The sequence below is a fragment of the Amblyomma maculatum genome, chromosome 3 (assembly GCF_055883805.1).
Source record: "Amblyomma maculatum isolate TAMU_Amacu chromosome 3, ASM5588380v1, whole genome shotgun sequence".
NCBI lineage: Eukaryota > Metazoa > Arthropoda > Arachnida > Ixodida > Ixodidae > Amblyomma > Amblyomma maculatum.
In genome coordinates, this window is record NC_139346.1 from 183,807,584 (window position 1) to 183,825,139 (window position 17,556).

Consider the following 17,556-nt stretch of genomic DNA (forward strand, 5'->3'; position numbering starts at 1 on the left):
TCGTTCGCAGTCTTTTATCTACCCTTGGAACCAGCGCGATTCTTCCGGCCGCGGAATACGCGGCGAACGGCGCACTGCCGACGTCACGCGTTTTCATTCCCGCCGTAGTTTATTGGCCGAGGGAGCTGCGGCTGGCGCCAAGTTTTCTCGGCTCCGACTGGAATATGGCACTGCAGGGACCGCCAGGAGGCGGAGGGCGTCTGGAGATGGCAACGGAACGGAAATGAAACGGCAAGGCGGGAACCAACGAATGCACGGTCTGGCGGACGTTGAGAAACGGCGAAAAGTCGACGCTTAACAGGGCGCGAAGGGAATGCACGGTATACGGTAGAGAAGCAGTATATTTCGCGAACAACTTTGGCTCCGAGGAATGAATAGGATGGTGGAAAGGCAGGAAAGGCTCTACAGTTTCTGGCGAATCTGTGGCGCCACCAGGCGTCGCTGTCGCCGCCTGTAGTACTGCGCAATACAGACGAGTGGAAAACAGAAGTGGCGCCACTGGCCAAAGAAAAAGCTAATTTCTGGCGAACACTATGCGCCTCTGTTGCGATCCTTATTCGATTCGGTACTTATACTTACGCGCTTTCCTTCACTCGCGGATATGCATGCTTTAGTATTTCCTGACAGAGCTATAGCGATCACTACTGAGTTTTCTAAAGGAATGGTAAGCCAGAAAGATTGTAATTTTCTGCTAGCTAGATCGCTGCATTTTTCTGCTTATGAATCGGGCAGAGTTCCGCGCGATCCGTATTCCGCGTGCACTATCTTAGAAGGCAGGCCTCAAGCAAGACACATAATATCACTGTGAAAGCTGCCCCCAAGCGAGGCGTAGGGAACTACATGCACCGCACGCGCGCATCACAGCGACAAAGACCGTGGCTTTATGTTCGTCAGATGGTGGCTGCGACAGGCCGGGGAAATGCAGCGAAGTGGGGTCGAGGTTCGAGGGAAGGGCATGGGGTTAGAGGCCGGGAAAGGCTCTGCAATATTCGAAGCCGGTTGGGATCTGCCTATATATATAAGGGCTCGTATCCCCCCTTTCCCCACCCCCACATCTCATGATATAACCCTGCGCGCCTGCCTCTTCCCTGGGAATCTCCAGTGACATGCTTCGAGCGACGACAGCGGCCCCTGGGGGCAACTGCTGTAATCAGGGTGGCAGTGGCACCACTCCTTCTCGCGCAGATTCTTTCTACTGCTGTGCTTGCTGGTCTTTGCATCACGCTTGTTCTTGCCACCCGCGGCGATGGTGGTGGTGGTGCGCGCGCGCACGAATTGAAGCGCGAACGCGACATCACATTAGCGATGCCTATCTCTCGATATTGCAGCGTGCTGCTGCCTCCGCCGCTCTCTCTAGCAGCTTCGTTTTTCGTTTCCAATTTACCGTGAGGCGAGAATCTAAAGTTTACGATGATGATATGAAACCAGAGCAAATCATTCACCGCGCTTTGGCAAATTTACAGAAATGCCAGATGTTCACGCGTCGCCACGGAACACACGACGAGTGGCATCCGCTCGAGCAAGCTTGTTCAGCTAGCTGGATAACGCGTCTGTTTCCTGTGCTTACATGGTGTTGATCTTGCTGCTACAATCATTGCGTGACTGTTCTTCGATTCGCTGCTTCGCACGGCGCACCATTTAATGCAAAGCTTGCTGCAGGCAGCGGTAGAAGATGTAAGGACGGGCTTCGTGCTCAATCCGATTTCCTCTCGGGACTGACAGAAGATTGTTTATCGAATTTTATTCCGTAACCTAACAAGCGTGCTCTCAGAATTAGCCTGAACACACTTCACCGGGGCTTGCTTAGGGAGGTTCGGGTAGCTTCGCCATATTTCACTGCTACACTCTTAATCCTGTTCCACATACGTGTTAAAAAAAGTTATAAGTGGAACTTTTCTTTATAACTGGAATTTTTAACACGTATGTGGAACCAGATGTCGTATGGGTGTCGTACTAAGTGAGCGCTGCTTCGGGTTCCTTCGGCAAAGCCTGTTCATGCTGCAGGCCACAGAGATGAGAGCCACTGCGGATAACGGCCAGATTTCGCCTTCTTTGGTCCGCGGTAAATCAACCGCTCTCTCGCTCCTTTGTTACTCAGCCTGGACGGAGTGCTGTATACCGCACGGTACGCCCTACAGCAGAGAGTAAATTGGACGACTGGCTCCGCCGCGCCGGCCGGACGCCGCCTCTAATGAGCTTCGCTACGTCGGATACACTATAATATAACGGTGCGAAGGGGGCTGTACCTCCTTCAGCCGGCTACGCTGCCTGGCGGCGTCTCTCCCCACAGAGCGTGGCTAGTTCTCGCTTGGCCGGCTGACCGTTCCGCTCGGGGAAAGCAGCGGCGCGCGCGGGGCACCGGCGGCGGCAACGGCCCGTGCTCGCGTCACCCACGGCTCGCATGGACGCGCGGAGGCTCGCTCCGTCGCCACGCCCGCTTTGACTAGCTTTGGCGCCGCCGGCAGCGACGCCGCCCTTCTAGGCGGCTTTTATTCTTCTTCCTTCATGCTTTTTTTTTTTTATATGCCTGCTGTGTTTCCCCGGTTTTGCACCTTTATTTCATTTTGACCTGCGTTGCGGTTTACAAGCACGTCTACTACGTGCGGTAGAGAGAAAACTTTTGCCCATCGTGGCTTCGGGGGAAGTGAACTCTCGGAACCGCGACGAATTGCGCGGTATGAATCGGGTCTCAGTACTGCGCGTCGTTCGCTTCGCTTTTCGATCTTTACTGTCGCAAGCATCGTGATTGAGGTACGCATGGCTGCGAGCTTCCTGGCCAGAGGAAGCAAGTGAGGCGAGCGCGCGCTATCGTGGTAGGCACTGAGAGAGGTGCGCCGGCTTGCCCGTGTTGCATCCGTTTATGAAACCAGTGCTGCTGAGCGACCGGCTGTAACACAAACAAGCGATAGCGACAACCACTAGAGTACAATTAAGCGTTTAAACCTACTGTTTCCACTTTTTGACATCAGTCATCCGCTGAACTTCGCGTTCATTTCTGGTTATTTATTGCTTTCTGGGTTCGAGTCTTTTAGAGCAGGTTCTAAACGTGAGAAATTTGGGAAATTCAAGATTCGATACCACGCGGGCGACTGATCAATTTCTCTTTATTTGTGTTGTGGTCGGCGTGGTGAGGTGCTGTCGAAAGCGCTTTTGACGTCAGATGGGTCGAATACTGCCACAGTGCCACCGCGGAAACTATAAACAACGAGCTTCGGTGGCTTTGAACTGCGCGGGAAACTTCAGGAGGGCCCGGTGCCTCTACTATTTAGGGCTTTGTTGGGGTCTATATAGTCCAGTCAAGTAAACAGAGCCAACGTGTCGGCACCCCTGACCACTATCCCTGCCCACTGAGGACATGGGATAATGGAGAGTACAGCACCCCGCCCCCTCATTATTCGGATTTTGTAGTTCATAAAATCAAGGTGGCTGATTATGGCGGGTTCAGTACCCAAAATAGTGCGTTGGCTACGTTGTGTGTGGCTTGTGCTGGCAAACTGAACTCATCAGCTGTTATGGTAACATGTACAGGATACTTGAAATGTAGTAATGATCAGTTCTCTTGCTTTTGAGATGATAAAATACTTGGTTATAACGGGGCCATTCATATTTTTGGTTTCGTGAGCAGACTGCCAACTTCTGTTAGCCTTAGCGTCAAAAACGAGCGCACCGAGAATGAGCGCCTAATGAAAGTTAATCTGCCTGCCTACTTTGGCTTGTTGCGCCAGTGAAAATACAGGTTTAAAGGATGCCTCATGCGAATAACGGACCACCCCACTGGGGTACACACATTTCGCAGTGCACTTTTCCAGATGGAACGCGCAGTGCGAAACCTCCCTGGGTACTTGGTTCACGAACTTACACGGCGTGGCACTCATCGCTCCCGTCCGTGGGTGGGCTTTTGCGTGCTCGGTCTCCCTTGAGCCTGTAATATAGCCAGCGTGCGACAGGCCGGCGGCTATTGCGTTTAATTAGGGGTGCACGCCGCACTTTGCCACGGCCGCGATAGGGCAAGCCGGCACGAGATTTGCAACAAGTTTGCTCATACTCGACCGCGCAGAACAGTGGGTCGACCTCTTCGGCTTCGGTTATAGGCAGCGCAGTCGCTCTTCCCTGTATACACTCATTCTACTCCCCAACAGAGCGCGCAGGTTGCACGCCCCCCCTTACACACACACACACTGAAGCTGGCTAGTCTCGCAAATGACGAAGCAAAACATATAACGAAAGAGTGACGTAATTATCATATGATTATCGCCGAAGCACCTGCTGGTCCGGTGGAGGCATCATCCTTCGGTGCGCGACCTATATCAGGAGCCGAATCGTTTCGCTCAGATAACTCGATCGCCGTATTTATCGCTCTGTGAGGGATGACGCTGCTACGACGCCCGCATCCATTTGTCCGGTCATGCATGTGTGTGCGTTTCTTTTTATCCTTGCCTGAGGCTTGCATTCAGCTGTGCATACCTCGTCTGGGTGGCCGATATTTTTGTTTACTGCAGCAGCAGTGACCCAAATAAACATGTCCTCTTGGAGCCGCACGACCAACTAGCCCACATCTGTACACTGTATGCCGTGTATACGCTGCTGTGATCGCTTCATCTAAATAGTGTAGGTCAGTAGTCAGATACACTTAGTGTACGTATCTCTTGACGAAACTAGGGGACATAAACGGAGGCAGCGTTATTTTTGTTTGTCCTTTTGTTTCGCGGGTTTGCATTTGTTTTTTTCTTCTACTTTGTGCCCCTTTTCAGATTTTCTCTCGCCTCGGCCTTAGCGATCAATTTGAGCACACTGTTTACCCCTGCGGCTTTGTACATAGCCTGCATAAACAAGTCTTATTGCCAAAAGCTGTGGTCAGTCGCCGTGCTATAGTGTCAACATCCAACGCCGCATTCGGAACGACTAATAATTGCGAAGTATAGGTACTCAGTTTATGCCTGCAGCGTCTAAAAGACCGACGCAACAAATAATAAAGCGGCTGGCAAGATGGCGTCCCGATAATCTCTGATGCAGACGAACTTGGAACTAAAAAATATGAGAGGAGGAGGTGGGGGTGATGGTTGAAGGGGACCTGCATCTGTTAATTGCGGTCCACAAGGATGTGCGGCGGCACGCGCCCGTTCGAAGACAGATGAAGCGTAACTTTGTAACGCACGCTAAGGCGGTGGGTCCCTCTTTTCATGCACTGCTGCCGGCGCACTTACCGGTTCGCGTGTCTAGCGCCATATCACGTTGGGCAATCGCCGCGCCCCGTGCCTCTCCCGCACACGTTAGTGTACCTTTTTGGTGTGCCGGTGCGGTTTTTGTTTTGTTTATCGATATCTTGCTCTCCTGCTTTGGACCCCCTCTCGTCTGACTTGTTCTTTTTGTCCTCGCTGTCTTGCGTACGTGACGCGTCCTTAGGCGGAGGCGTCTGCTTTATTCGACCACGTTTCGGTTATGCCGTTTTCGTGGTGGCCGTCTTGGGTCACGAAGACGATAATAGGGTGATAAATGACGCCTTGGCGCGGCCAGACGGGGCCGTCTGTATAGGGATTATAGGTGGTGCCCAGAACCAAGTTTTACGAATTTCATTTTTATTTATTTATTGTCGCCTTTTACATTGGCTGATATGGCATAGGCGCTGTTGTTTTCAGGCGGCTGGAATGTGGCGCTATACGCAGGACATAAGCAAGGCTTTTATGGAGCTTTCGTGCTTGAGACGGCCAACGAAAGGCGACTGGACGCTCTGAGCATATCATAAGCGATTCTGCGAGCGCGCGCCTGTACGCTGCTTCTTATCCAAAATCTGCTCAGCACAGACCATCCACAAGGCTGCCGCAAGACACAAAGCTGCCGAAGATAAAGCCCGTGCTAAATAAAAAATCTCCCGAGATTTTGACCTTTTCGTGAACTGTGCTGCGGCAGTGAGCAATGGCTTCATTCTTATTGATCACTTATGAGGCATTTTGAGTGGTTTGTTGGTTCACGTATATTCTAATTGGTCAAAAGATCTCGAGGACCCGGTTTTGGAACGACCTTGAGATTGTGTGTGTGTGTGTGTGGGGGGGGTTGCTGTTTCGGGAGACATGTTACCACACATTTGCTGCTACTGAATCCGGCCTACTCATTGTATATTATGACTACTACTACGAGCACGATGGCGGTACTTTTAGCTCAAGAAAGCTTCCCATGCACGGTGCACAGCCAGATACCCCGAGCACATGCGATGATAAGAAAAATTATGCTATATTACGTTATATTATAAACTTTATACTATATTACTCTAAACTATATAATTTTCTCTACATTATCATATCTGAAGCTATACCAGAATATCAATTGACGAAAAACTTCTTTCCGGTACCGTATCCTTTCTTTGCTATTTCTTCGCCACTGAAAAAAAAAAAAAAAAAAAAAAAAAGAAAAAGAAGGAGGATGAGAAGGGCGGAGTGATACGCTGAACGGAGAAGCAAAAACTAGGAACTGGGGGACTGAATAGCGGTCAGAGCACAATTTATGTGAAATGTAACTTTGAAACACGTATTATAAACGGGCGATCACGTACGCAGTTTTGCGTTCTTGTTATCCGGAGACGCGGTCAGAAGAAGTACTGCTATACGGTGAAGTTTCGCGAGGGACAGTTTGCGGGGATGGCAAAAAGGAGGAAAAAAAAAAAAAGAAAAGGCAGGAGGAAAAACAGATGAAACGACAATCGGAGGCAAACGTGTCTCAAAGAAGTATTGAGGGCGGGGGTTTGAGGGGAGAAATAAGAGTGACGGGTCATCGGTTTCTGCTTCGTGGGGCGCACAGCGTACAGAGAGCAAGCCAGGGTACGTGAGCGCTCTTTTATTATGCAAATTCGCGAGGGGTAGAGATCCTAACCTCAGACAAAGTTAAAAAGGAAACAGAGTAACGGTCGCCTGACATTCATTGTCTTTTGTTACTGCAGTTGTGTTTCCTTACCCTTCTTTTTTTCTTTTTTGCGAGTTGCGCGAGCTACTGTCTTTGTGCGGGTTATTATAGAGGGTCAGCGTTGTCTCTATATGCGCTTGTCTGTGGGCGTATACTTCGTCGAAACCATGCTGTACTGTCGTCCGTAGATATACGTATACGCAAGCACGTGCCGCGTGTGTTGGGGCGCAGTCGAGTTGTCTGCCTGCTTTTCTTTTCTTTTCTTTTTTTTTTTTTGCTTATTTCTTCCTGCTGTCTTCGTGTACCATTTCTTTCCTCCCGGAGGGAACCATCATCTTGTTACCGCTTATGCGATTATGCGTATTGCGTTCCTTTGATCTCCGGGGCCATTTTCGTGATGGCGTAACGAGAAGAAATTCTTATCGCGTTGCACTGGCCTGCGCCTTGCAGTTGAGGCTGGCGCGTTGCGTGCTTTGTTTTTGCTGTTAGCTGTTTAACTCTTGTTGAACGTTTTCTTTTTGGATCGTGTGGTGATCGCTGAAGTTGACGGGAACTTCTTTTCAAACTTCACTCACACTTGTTTTGGGGTGATTTATTATTATTTTTTTTTTTTTTCCAGGGACGATATAGGTTTGGTGTACCGAATGATTTGTGGATATTGGTTAGGCTATAAGAACGAAATTACAGCTACACTGTTTAGGCACACTTAGAAAACATGCAAGGAAAACTATACATTGTCCGTTTCGGTAGCTACACTTTTTAGGCACACTTGGAAACACGCAAGGAAAACTATACATTCTCTGTTTTGGTAGCGTTTGGCAGAATTTCCTCACAGATTCGAGGCATCGCACGATTAGAATCTCTGGGAGATTTCTTTGCTCTGCAGACCCCATATCGACCTTCACCTCACCTTTCGACAACCAAAGTGAGATTCGTGCTCTTTGTTTAATCTTGAGCTTCTTGGCTTAGACTTGACTTCATTTGTGACTTATGCGGTAACCATTTACTTTTCGGGCATATTCAGGGACTGCAGGATTCATGAAGCTTTCTAGTTGGAGGTGGCGCGGTCTTCAAATTTGCAAAAACATAATTATCATATCACGGATCTTTTAGAGGTACCCGACACCCGAGTGGATGCCGGCAGCTGGATAAAACAAGAAATGCAGACATTAGTCCCCTTTGTTCGCGTGAGCTTATGTCACCAATAGCCGCGAGAACAGCAAGTGTTCCACCTTCCGGGGCACTCAAGTATGACTATACAAGAGACAAACATATATGCGAGGTTTACATATATGTGGCTTTCCGCGCATACTGTATATTGTACTCCTGAGCTCCAGCTGTGACTCCAGATCAATCAGCCGGAGTTTATCTTTTGGCAGCTGCAGGAATCTCAGTTACCAATTTTCATTTTCTTGTCGGGGCAAATGGAAACGCAGCAGCACCTTATTAGCGTGCAGTCTGCCATGACATCTCTCCCCCCCAGTATGAGCTAGAAGCGATATACTCCTCGTTTCTGGGCTAGTTTTCGTACACTTGCAACTTAGGTCTGCTCAAGTTCCGTGCGTCAAGGGAACAAAAAGTACGGTCTTTTGCTGGGCGCCAAGTGTTCCATTTCATATCGCCCGCTGCTGTAGTGAGATTCAACGCCGTTTTGCATGCAGCACGCCCTGGGGGTCAGTGCAGCGTCTGAGGTAACTAAAAGCATATCGCTGCTGCTGTTTGCCAGATCCACACCAAGAGGACACTGCTAACCGACGTTCAGTGAAAGGAGACCGTTTTCCAATGGATGCCCGACTTGGCCGAGCTGGTGATGATGGCAACCATTTCTGGATAGAACATGCTGCGATGTTATAATCATCCAACGGCCGGCCTTCAAGTGAAGCCCTAGAGAGTGCTCTGCGCTATACAGTTCATGCATTAGACTCGATAACTATACGTGACTGCGACCTTGCAACTTTGCTCGCTCAGTCGCACAATCTGCCTTCCATGGAGTGCGCTACGCTTGCGTGCCTACGGCGCTGTCTATCCAGCAACCAAGCACCACGCCACCCTTACTGCATGCTGCTCCTAGAGCGGGCTGTTGGAGCTAGGTGAGACCCCGATGGGTAGCCTTGCGTTACGAATTAATCCCGGGATGATAAGAGGACCAAGCGGCGGGAGCAAAAGGAGCTCGACGACTTTCTTTCCTAACAATGGGCACGGCGCGCAAAATAGCTCGTCGGGCGCCTGTGTTCGTTGCTCTGTAAACTCTGTGGGCGCAAACAGTTGAAAGACGAAAATACAACCATACTAGGAGAAGGAGGGGTTCAGGTTTGCGAGAACAGTCTCTCGCCCTCCCCACTACACACTACACCAGGAAGTCGGCAGCCAGTGCAAAAACAGGTCCTAGTGCAGTCTATAAGAAAGAGGGGGGAGAAGGGAGGGCATTGGACAAAGGCAGATACAGAAAAGGGGAGGGAGGAAGGAATAAACAGAGCGGCGAGGTCTAAAGTGGAAAGGATGGAGGAGAGCGGACTTGCGGGGGGTGAGTGAGAGCAGGGGGAGGCGTCTCTCATTTTCGATTGTTCTCGTAATTATAAACCAATTAAAGGAGTGTTATCCGGGCCTCGCCATGCGTGAAGTGGACTAAACGAACCCCGCCGCCGCCTCTTCCTCATCACGCGCCCCCGAGGAGAGCGGCGCCGCCGAAAATAAACCGGCGCAAGAGAAAAGATTACGGGACGCCGCTTCGCCGGACTCTTGCTGAGCCTCCGGAACTCTCTTGTCTCTCGGCTTCTCTCTTTTACTGTTCAGTTCGGTATGTGTATACATATATTCTTGCGCTTATCTGTTTCCCTGGCGCTGTAGCGAGAGCAGTAAAGGGAGTGGATGGGAGAGAGCTCGCCGCTCCGCTTCCTGCGTTGTTTATCTCCCAGTCGGCTGTATATCGCACGGACTTCGGAGAACTTCGGATGTGTGTGTGGCGCTGGAGCGGAAGGCCTCAGCCTTTTCACATCGATGTAGCTTTTTACGGCACGTAGCGCACGCTCGTCCATCCGCGGCCTTTTGATGTTGATTGTGGCGCTGCGGTCCCATAGTGCTGCTCCCTCCTACCTGCGACCGGCCAACTCTTGTTTTGCGCGGTTTCTTGAAGTTGTTAGATTATTCAGTGGCGGGAAACGGCCCAGCTGGTGAGCGCACAATGGAGACAGCTCGTGTCTCTTGCTGTTTCGACTGTGCCGATTGCCAAGCGATCACCCTTGGATGACGTGCCAAACGATGACGTTCCTTGGACATTAGAGAGAGAGAGAAGAGGAAGTTGGGTTCAGAATATAAGACCGTGGAGATATGTCGTTTTATTTCTTGCAGTTCCCACGTATCATTGCGGTTCTGTTTAAGTCATGGTGTTTAACGTCCCAAACCGACTCAGGCTGTATGAAGGGCGCCGTAGGAGGAGTTCGAATAATTTCGACATCTTTCCTTAACGTTTGTTGTCATAACTCTCCCATCCTCGCCGCAGCGGCCGCGTTTCGATGAGCACGGGTTTCCTGCGGCTCAGAAGTCGAGCGCCTTAACTAACCAATTACACTATTGAGGGTCCGTGGTTACGTGTTATCGATACTGTAGATGCGTGTTTCTGTGTTGCTTATGGGTTGCAGGTCCTTCAGTTTGGATTTCAACCATATACCGACGAACACGTATCCCGACACGCTCAAGGAACATGAGAGCTCTCACTTTTCTGTGAATACCGTGGTCGACAACTTTGGCTCGGCGTTAAGGTGACCCATTTAAATAAAGGTTTGTTCTGCCTTATCAAGGAATGTCTCCTCAGCTTGCTCCTTCATCGGGAGCAAACTGAAACACCGTTTCTTCTCAGATCGCCTCGCGAGCGCCCGAGAAGACGGAAGCATTACCCATGATTGCTTTGTGCGCCCACCACAGCACGTACCGCAAAGCCTCCTTTTTCCTTCGGCGCCGAGCCTACCGCTTTATGTGCCCTGCTCGCTCCGGCAAAGCGAGGAAGGCGATCCGGCGAGGTCGGCTGGCTAGCTGTTTTTCCGTCCTGTGCCATCGGCACTCCGAGCACGTGCGCGGCCACTGATAGGCTAAGCCCTCGTCAAGGGGCAGGCGGACTATTCATCGTGCCCGCCGCCAGGAAGAAGACAGGCACGGGAGATACCCCCAAGCAGGCTGTGGTGCTGGATGTCTGGGTGGAGAGGACGGTTTGGCCCGTGTGCGCGCACCGCAGGTCCCTTTATATTAGATCGGCGGCTCGCGCACCCGTACAAATACAGCCGCGATGGGAGAGCTGTGGTCACAGCGGCGGTTTTAGCCCCGTTTCGCTTGGATTCGCGGCAGTTCGCGTCGAATCGGCTTATATGTGTGCTCCAAGCCCCCATCTCTCTGCGACCGTCTCACACCTGCTCCTCCTCGTCCCGCCTAGCATAATGACATCGTTTCTAATCAAACCCAGTTTCGGTCGCTGTTTTCTTTGCTTCTTACGGTTCTTTCCTCAACTTCCTTATACGACAGTCCTAACTCATTCCTTTTCCTTCTCCCTCTCCTTCGTCTGTGTCGTCGTCTTCGTCTGGGGCGCTAGGAACCTTGGGAGGGCGGGCTTTTCGCGGCCGTCGTTTGCGGTTAGATATTGCTCCGAGGTTTATCCTCCACTCGGTGCGGTTGGTTATCTGTGCCGCGAATCGGCGACTACTCCGCTGTTCACCCCGCAGTCGCACCAGAATCGGGTATTCATTCGACGCGTGCGCAGCGCCGTCTGGCAGTGGACTGGCGTGTGTATTCGGCTTGAATACTGAATAGTCCGGTTTAGTGAGGCACGAACTCGATATCTTTTTTAACGGGGCCAGCGGACGCAACGCGATGAACTGGGCACGATCCGCGTAGAGTAAAAGACGGCGGTGCACTCGTGTTCTGCGTTGGAAACAGTTCATTATTGCGCTAGCGCGGAATCAGAGAGCGATGTGGCGTTCCGCTTGCCCTATTAAAAAAAAAACAACAGCATATGTATCGAAATAGCAAAATTGCTTTCCAGAATAAGCTCATATCACCCAGTACGTACTGCATGCTTTCTTACGCTCTCTACGCAGCACACATACCGGGACCCTGAATGTCAGGCCACACCTCCAGCTAGTGAGGGAGTTTCAGCTTTCGGTCGCTCGGTCATTGACCTTGCCTTAAGTAAAGGTCTCGGGACCGAATCCTGCAGCCGCTGCTCCGACATTTCGATGTAATCGAAACACTAATGACGCTCGCGTACTGTGCGACTGCAGTGAACTTTAAAAGGGCTCCCATGGTTGGTATTAACCCCGAGTCCATACATACCAGCTGTGCGTTGAACTCCAAGCACTGCTAGCTTTTTCATTGCTTCCACGCCATTAATAGCTTTGAGTGCACCTCTTTGTGGCTGTGCGCACAGGCCTTAAACCTTTCAGTCACAACCCTAGAATGACGTGCTGGAATGGACGCGCTGTAGGAATTTACTTGGCCGGTCAGTGCTTCGTGTGGAATGGACTGCCTATGCACCACAGTAGTTGCCATGCGACAAGTAAACGCTGTCCGTTATCATCCTGTCGCCGAAGCCGGCTGCGACAAGCACGCACCACATGGACCCTTCCGACCCTTCTTTCTGGACAAAAAAAAAAAAAAAAAAAAAAAAAAAAGAACTGCGCACTTATAAACAAAACAGAGGCGGCAGTGGCGACGTCAGGCATACTCCCGGTGACTGCACGGCTGCTTTCTTGTCGGTGTCATTGTTACCACACCGGCTGCAAGCTGCGTTTATTTCTTTTCCTATGCTGCGTTATAGTGCTTCGCGTTCGCGGCGCCACTCTTCGCTCCCAGTCCCCAATACAAAGCTGTTTGTTGACGACTTCGTGTGGAGTTTCGGTTTGTCGTACTTTTTTTTGTCTCGGTTCCTTCGAAAGCTTGCCCCATACTTTGTATGTGCGTGTGTTCCCAAGATATCTACCGCGTAGAATGGAGAGCTCTAGGGATGTGTGTTGGAGAGAGAGAGAGGGGGGGGAGGGGGGGGGAGGGGTTCTGCCAGAGGGCAAGTGTAATGTGGCGAAGCAGCCGCCGTGGCTTCACCGTCGTCGCGCCCCGCACGTGTGGGAAGCTGCTTCCGTCGTCATTTTGTAGCCATCCATCACCGCGCACTTGCAGAGGCTCCGAGGCATTCTCCTCTCTTTCCTCCTCTGTCCACGCTCTCCGCGCCAGAGAGCGTCATCTTGGGATTCAAGCCGAGAGAGGCAAGACGAGAGAGACCTCCCCGTCCGTTCAATCCTCTCTCCAGTCTTTCTGCTGGCTCTGATCGAGCGCGAAAGGCCGCGGGCTCGCTGCATGCAGTGTTGAGCCCGCGTCTCTTTCTTTTCTTATCGTTCTTTCTCTCTATCTTCTCTCTCTTCCTTCTTCAGGCCGCCTTTTTCTTGCTGCCTCAGCCTGTGCTCTTTCTTCTATGCGTCCTGCCTGTTTGTATTTTCGCGCGCAGACTTTATAATGCAATGCTGTACACAAGAGATACACGACCAAGTAATGCGCCGTTGTTGCTGCCGCTGCTGCTGTCGTCGTCAATGTCACGCTTGGTTTTCTGTCATGCTTATATCTTTTTTCTTTTTTTTTTTTCATTTTTTACTCTTCCTTGTCTTCTCCGTGTTTCTGCTATTTCTCTCTCTCTCTCACTCTGGGATATCGCTCTCCCGCTGAGTTTCTATTTTAGATGGTGCTTTTTTTACATTTCGGTCTTGCTTTTCGCGTCTGCGCGCGTATGCGGAGGGTATTTGTCACACGCACGCACGCACGCTCATGCCTGCGTGCGAGCGCAGCCTTCGCAAGCCCCGTCGACGTGCGGTGCGCGCGCCTGTTCCTCCTCTTTCATATATATGCGAGGGGGACGCCTTAAATGAATGAACGGATGGATGGATGGCTGCACGGAAAATGAAATGAATTCTTGCCCGGCCTTCTGGAGTAGTGCGAGTCTGGTGCCCCTCCGGCTTTTTTGCGTGGATCTTTTGTTGACGTTCCTCCGAGTCATTTCTTTTTTATATTTCGTGCGTCGGCTCTTAATCCCGGGGTTCCTATGACCACCGATGGTGAGACCTCGAGGTCTGCGCCATGGGCCCCGGTTCGTGTAGATGCGTGAATTCTGTATCCTTCCAGCGCCCCGGGTTCGGCCCACGCTTTGAGCGCTCCTGACTCCTGAGGCGCTCATACTATGCAGTATAATCGGGCATCTCATCCTCGTGCGTTTCCTCTATTAGTTCCTTTTTTGTGCGCTTGTTATTCAGCTTCACTCACAGGTTTTAAACACCTGTGTTTTTCTGCGTTCGTAAAAGCACCTCTTTCTTTGAAGCTCAATTTTAGAGACGACATTCCCGCGAACGTGCGGTGAACCATTGAAGAATCGCGGTCGAGACGTGTCACCATCCTCCCTTCATCTGCGCGAGGACCTTGGAAACCAGCCGCAAACTTTGGTCGAAACATGCATGGGCTGAAGGGCCAGTGGCGACATCTGGTCGTTTCTGAAAATAATACACGTGTGCGTGTGTGCGTTTCGAGTGAGATGAAGTTCGCTGTGAATACCGTATTTACTCGATTCTAACCACTCCCTTTTTGCACGATCGCGATTCCCATATTGAGGGGGAAGAGGAAAGGGGATGCTTGGATTCTAAAAATATAAGATGTATAGTCATGGGGAGTTTTCACCCTTGTTCTCTTGAATGCTCTAGCTTGTGAGTGAGTGAGTGAGTGAAAAAAAGAAAAAAAGTTGTACCCTCAAGCCTTTCTTAGGCCGCAGGGCATCCCAGGAAAAAAGCTGTAGCTCACTGGACGCACCCGAGAAGGAGAGGGGTGGGGAGGGTGAAAATTCATTCTGGCCGTTTCTGAGATCTATGGCGGCGGAGGTTGCCTACCCCAGCCCTCTTTCCTTTGCGCCTCATTTTTGAGCAGGAACGACGGACATGATTTCAGCCTCTGCTACCCCCCCCCCCCTTTTTTTTTTTTTTTTTTCCTGCCTACTGCACCGCATTTAGACTTCTTGAAGCTTTTGTGTACATTCCTGCGCCCAGGCATGGCCCAGGCCATCATGCCAGTGGCTTTCCGTCGCTTCAGCCGCCTCGCCTGAGCCTTTTTGCCGTGGCGGAGGTGGTGCCCAGCTATGGAAACTGTGGCAGAGCTAGCAAGCACTCGTTGCCTGCCCATTATTATTTTTCTTTTGGTGTTTTAGTTAGCTTCTCTTTGTATTTCTAAACTCATAGCAGTATTGTCATTTCTTTTTGTTTGCGTGTTTATTCAGTTGAGAGGTGAGCACGATCTGTAGCGGAACACCAAAAAGCTCGTTTTAAAAGAGGGGAAGCGGGAGGGGCTGCCTTCTTAGACGTTCTGTTATTAAGCTTTGGAGTTGAATCTCTACTTAGGCAGCCACTCAAAGAGGCCCGTATGCTGTGCGATGTCAATTTGGTCGGTCTTCATTCATGGGGTCGAAGTTCATTGCAAGCCCTCCTCTATAACGTCTCCCGCAACCCATGCGCAGCTGCGGGGTGTTTGCGATATGTATCCGATATGCGCCAAAGGAATGCCGGCCTTCTCTCGCACCGATAAAGCTTGGCAATTTACAGATTCTCGCGTCATCTGCGGGCAAATAGGAGAACTTATGAAATGAGAGGGCCGGTGCTAGTCGCAAGTGGCGCAGCATGGCCCATGAAGAACGTAGCATCTTCTGTGGGTTGAAAAATGCTGGTGGCTGCTATTTGGATCATCTGCTTCCGCTGTTTAAGGCTAACGGCTGTTACAAGGCGCAGAGCATCTTCGCGCAGAGCGCACCATGCGACGGGGCCGTGCAGGGTAAGCCAAGCACGCGACTCACAGTCGCATCAGCGAGAAGTGCGGTCTGTGTTACAAAACGCGCGTGCTATCTGAGACAGCGCCGTTGTAACTGAGCGCGGTTTATGACGTCGTGCGCAGGTTATCGGTGGCGGCACGGGAGCTGGCGCCGAAGCGTCGCTCAGGCTTCGTGCTAGGGAGAAAAGGTGGCTAGCTTCCTGTGAACCGTGTCGGCTTCGCTGAACTGAGGCGTATGTCTCGCGCGCACCCATGCTCGGAAGTTTGGAGCCAATGATAAGAATTTTGTCCTGAAACTCTTGACTTCCGTGGTAACCAAAACGTGTGGGAACTGCCCGTATGAAATCGGGAAAGTTTTGTTAGTAGTAGTAGTAGTAGTAGTAGTAGTAGTAGTAGTAGTAGTAGTAGTAGTAGTAGTAGTAGTAGTAGTAGTACGAGTCTTATATTCGGCCAAAACGTACAGGCCGAGCATGTCGACTTCCTGGGCGACTAGTCGACGCTGTTCTTCTTCCCCTTCAGATCTAAGCCAGTCGAGCCAGGTGGTTATGGAAGGAGAGGGATGGGAACCTCATTACTGAGCAGCTAGGCAGTGTAAGAGGCAATAGGATAAGATCATAAGTTTGCTCGTCGGGGGAGGGGAAATTCGGACCGGAGTGGTCGGATAAGTTTTTATAAACTATGACCTTGAAGACTTCAGAACTTATGACGTCACTTGCTGCTCTAGGAATATAGCAGTCAGTTGGGGCAGAATCCCTTTTTTCTTTTTTAACCCTCAATCTCTCTTTCCCGCATCAGCTGCGAACCGCAGCTTCGGGCGTTGCACGCGAGCTGTGCCGCCAACAATGTGACGCCCGTTATCTTTGCTGGACTGTTCGTCGTGGCGTTTTTACCCGTATCCCAGCGTTCCGAAAAACTTGAGTGAGGGTCCTTTGCGCTATCTTGTGTACAGAGATAACCGAGAAAGAGATAAAGCTGCCTAATCTGCGGGTACATACGAGTGCCTTGCTGCTTCGCATCTATAGCGTGCAAGCGGAAGCGATCTTCGCGGCGACGCTGTTTTGTCAAGGAGGTTTAGAATTCCCCTAACCTGTTAGGGGAATACCGAGACGACAATGCGCTACGATGAATTGGCGAAGGATGCTTCAATTACTCTGCGCGTGCATGCCCATTCGCGCCCCGCTATTATCTATACTCTCCTAACCGATAGGGGCCCTCTATTCGAAAGCTCTCATGTTTTCCACCTTCATGCATTCCATCTCGTCGCCTTTTGGTCACGTGTTAGGACACTTATGGATCCAGTTTAATTTTTCTTCTTGTTTCCCTCGGAAAAAGATTGGAAGATTGCGATATCTTGGGTATACTGTGTTCTCCATGCGGCGCTCAGCAGAGTCAGCACTTTTCACTGGGAAGATCATGCGGAAGAGTTTTCCGGGGAGCAAGAAACACTGCGAGGTTATGGCTGTTATACTTACATTGCATGTTACATACGAAGACATTCTGTCGTTGCAGAGCCAACGGACTTTGTTCTGGTTAAACACATAGATGAAAAGAATAGGAATTACTACTACTGGCAAAGTCAAAAATGAACGGTACGGGTACCGAAACGTGTTTCATTTCTGACTCCGTTAGTGACCACAATTTCTATAACATTTTTCTTTCTGCAAAAAGAAATTTTATGCACTGCACTGCGATGACATTAGGGCATTCTACGCTGTTTCTTATGCGATATGCGGAGAACGAGGGCTACCTGGACGTCTTCTATTGTCCACTGGGCACATGACGCGAGCACTGTGGAGGCGGCAGCCAAACTGGTTTCCAGCAGCCCAAAGA

The 17,556-nt window shown here is 50.7% G+C and overlaps 2 protein-coding genes across 13 annotated transcripts in view; one reads left to right on the top strand and one right to left on the bottom strand.

Moving 5' to 3' along the window:
* Window positions 1–17,556, bottom strand: part of LOC146197140 (uncharacterized) — a 216,137-nt gene that overhangs the window by 176,185 nt on the left and 22,396 nt on the right. The gene's annotated exons all lie outside the window — the stretch shown is intronic.
* The window catches only part of LOC146197141 (uncharacterized), a 212,031-nt gene that overhangs the window by 127,881 nt on the left and 66,594 nt on the right, over window positions 1–17,556 (top strand). The window lies entirely within an intron of this gene.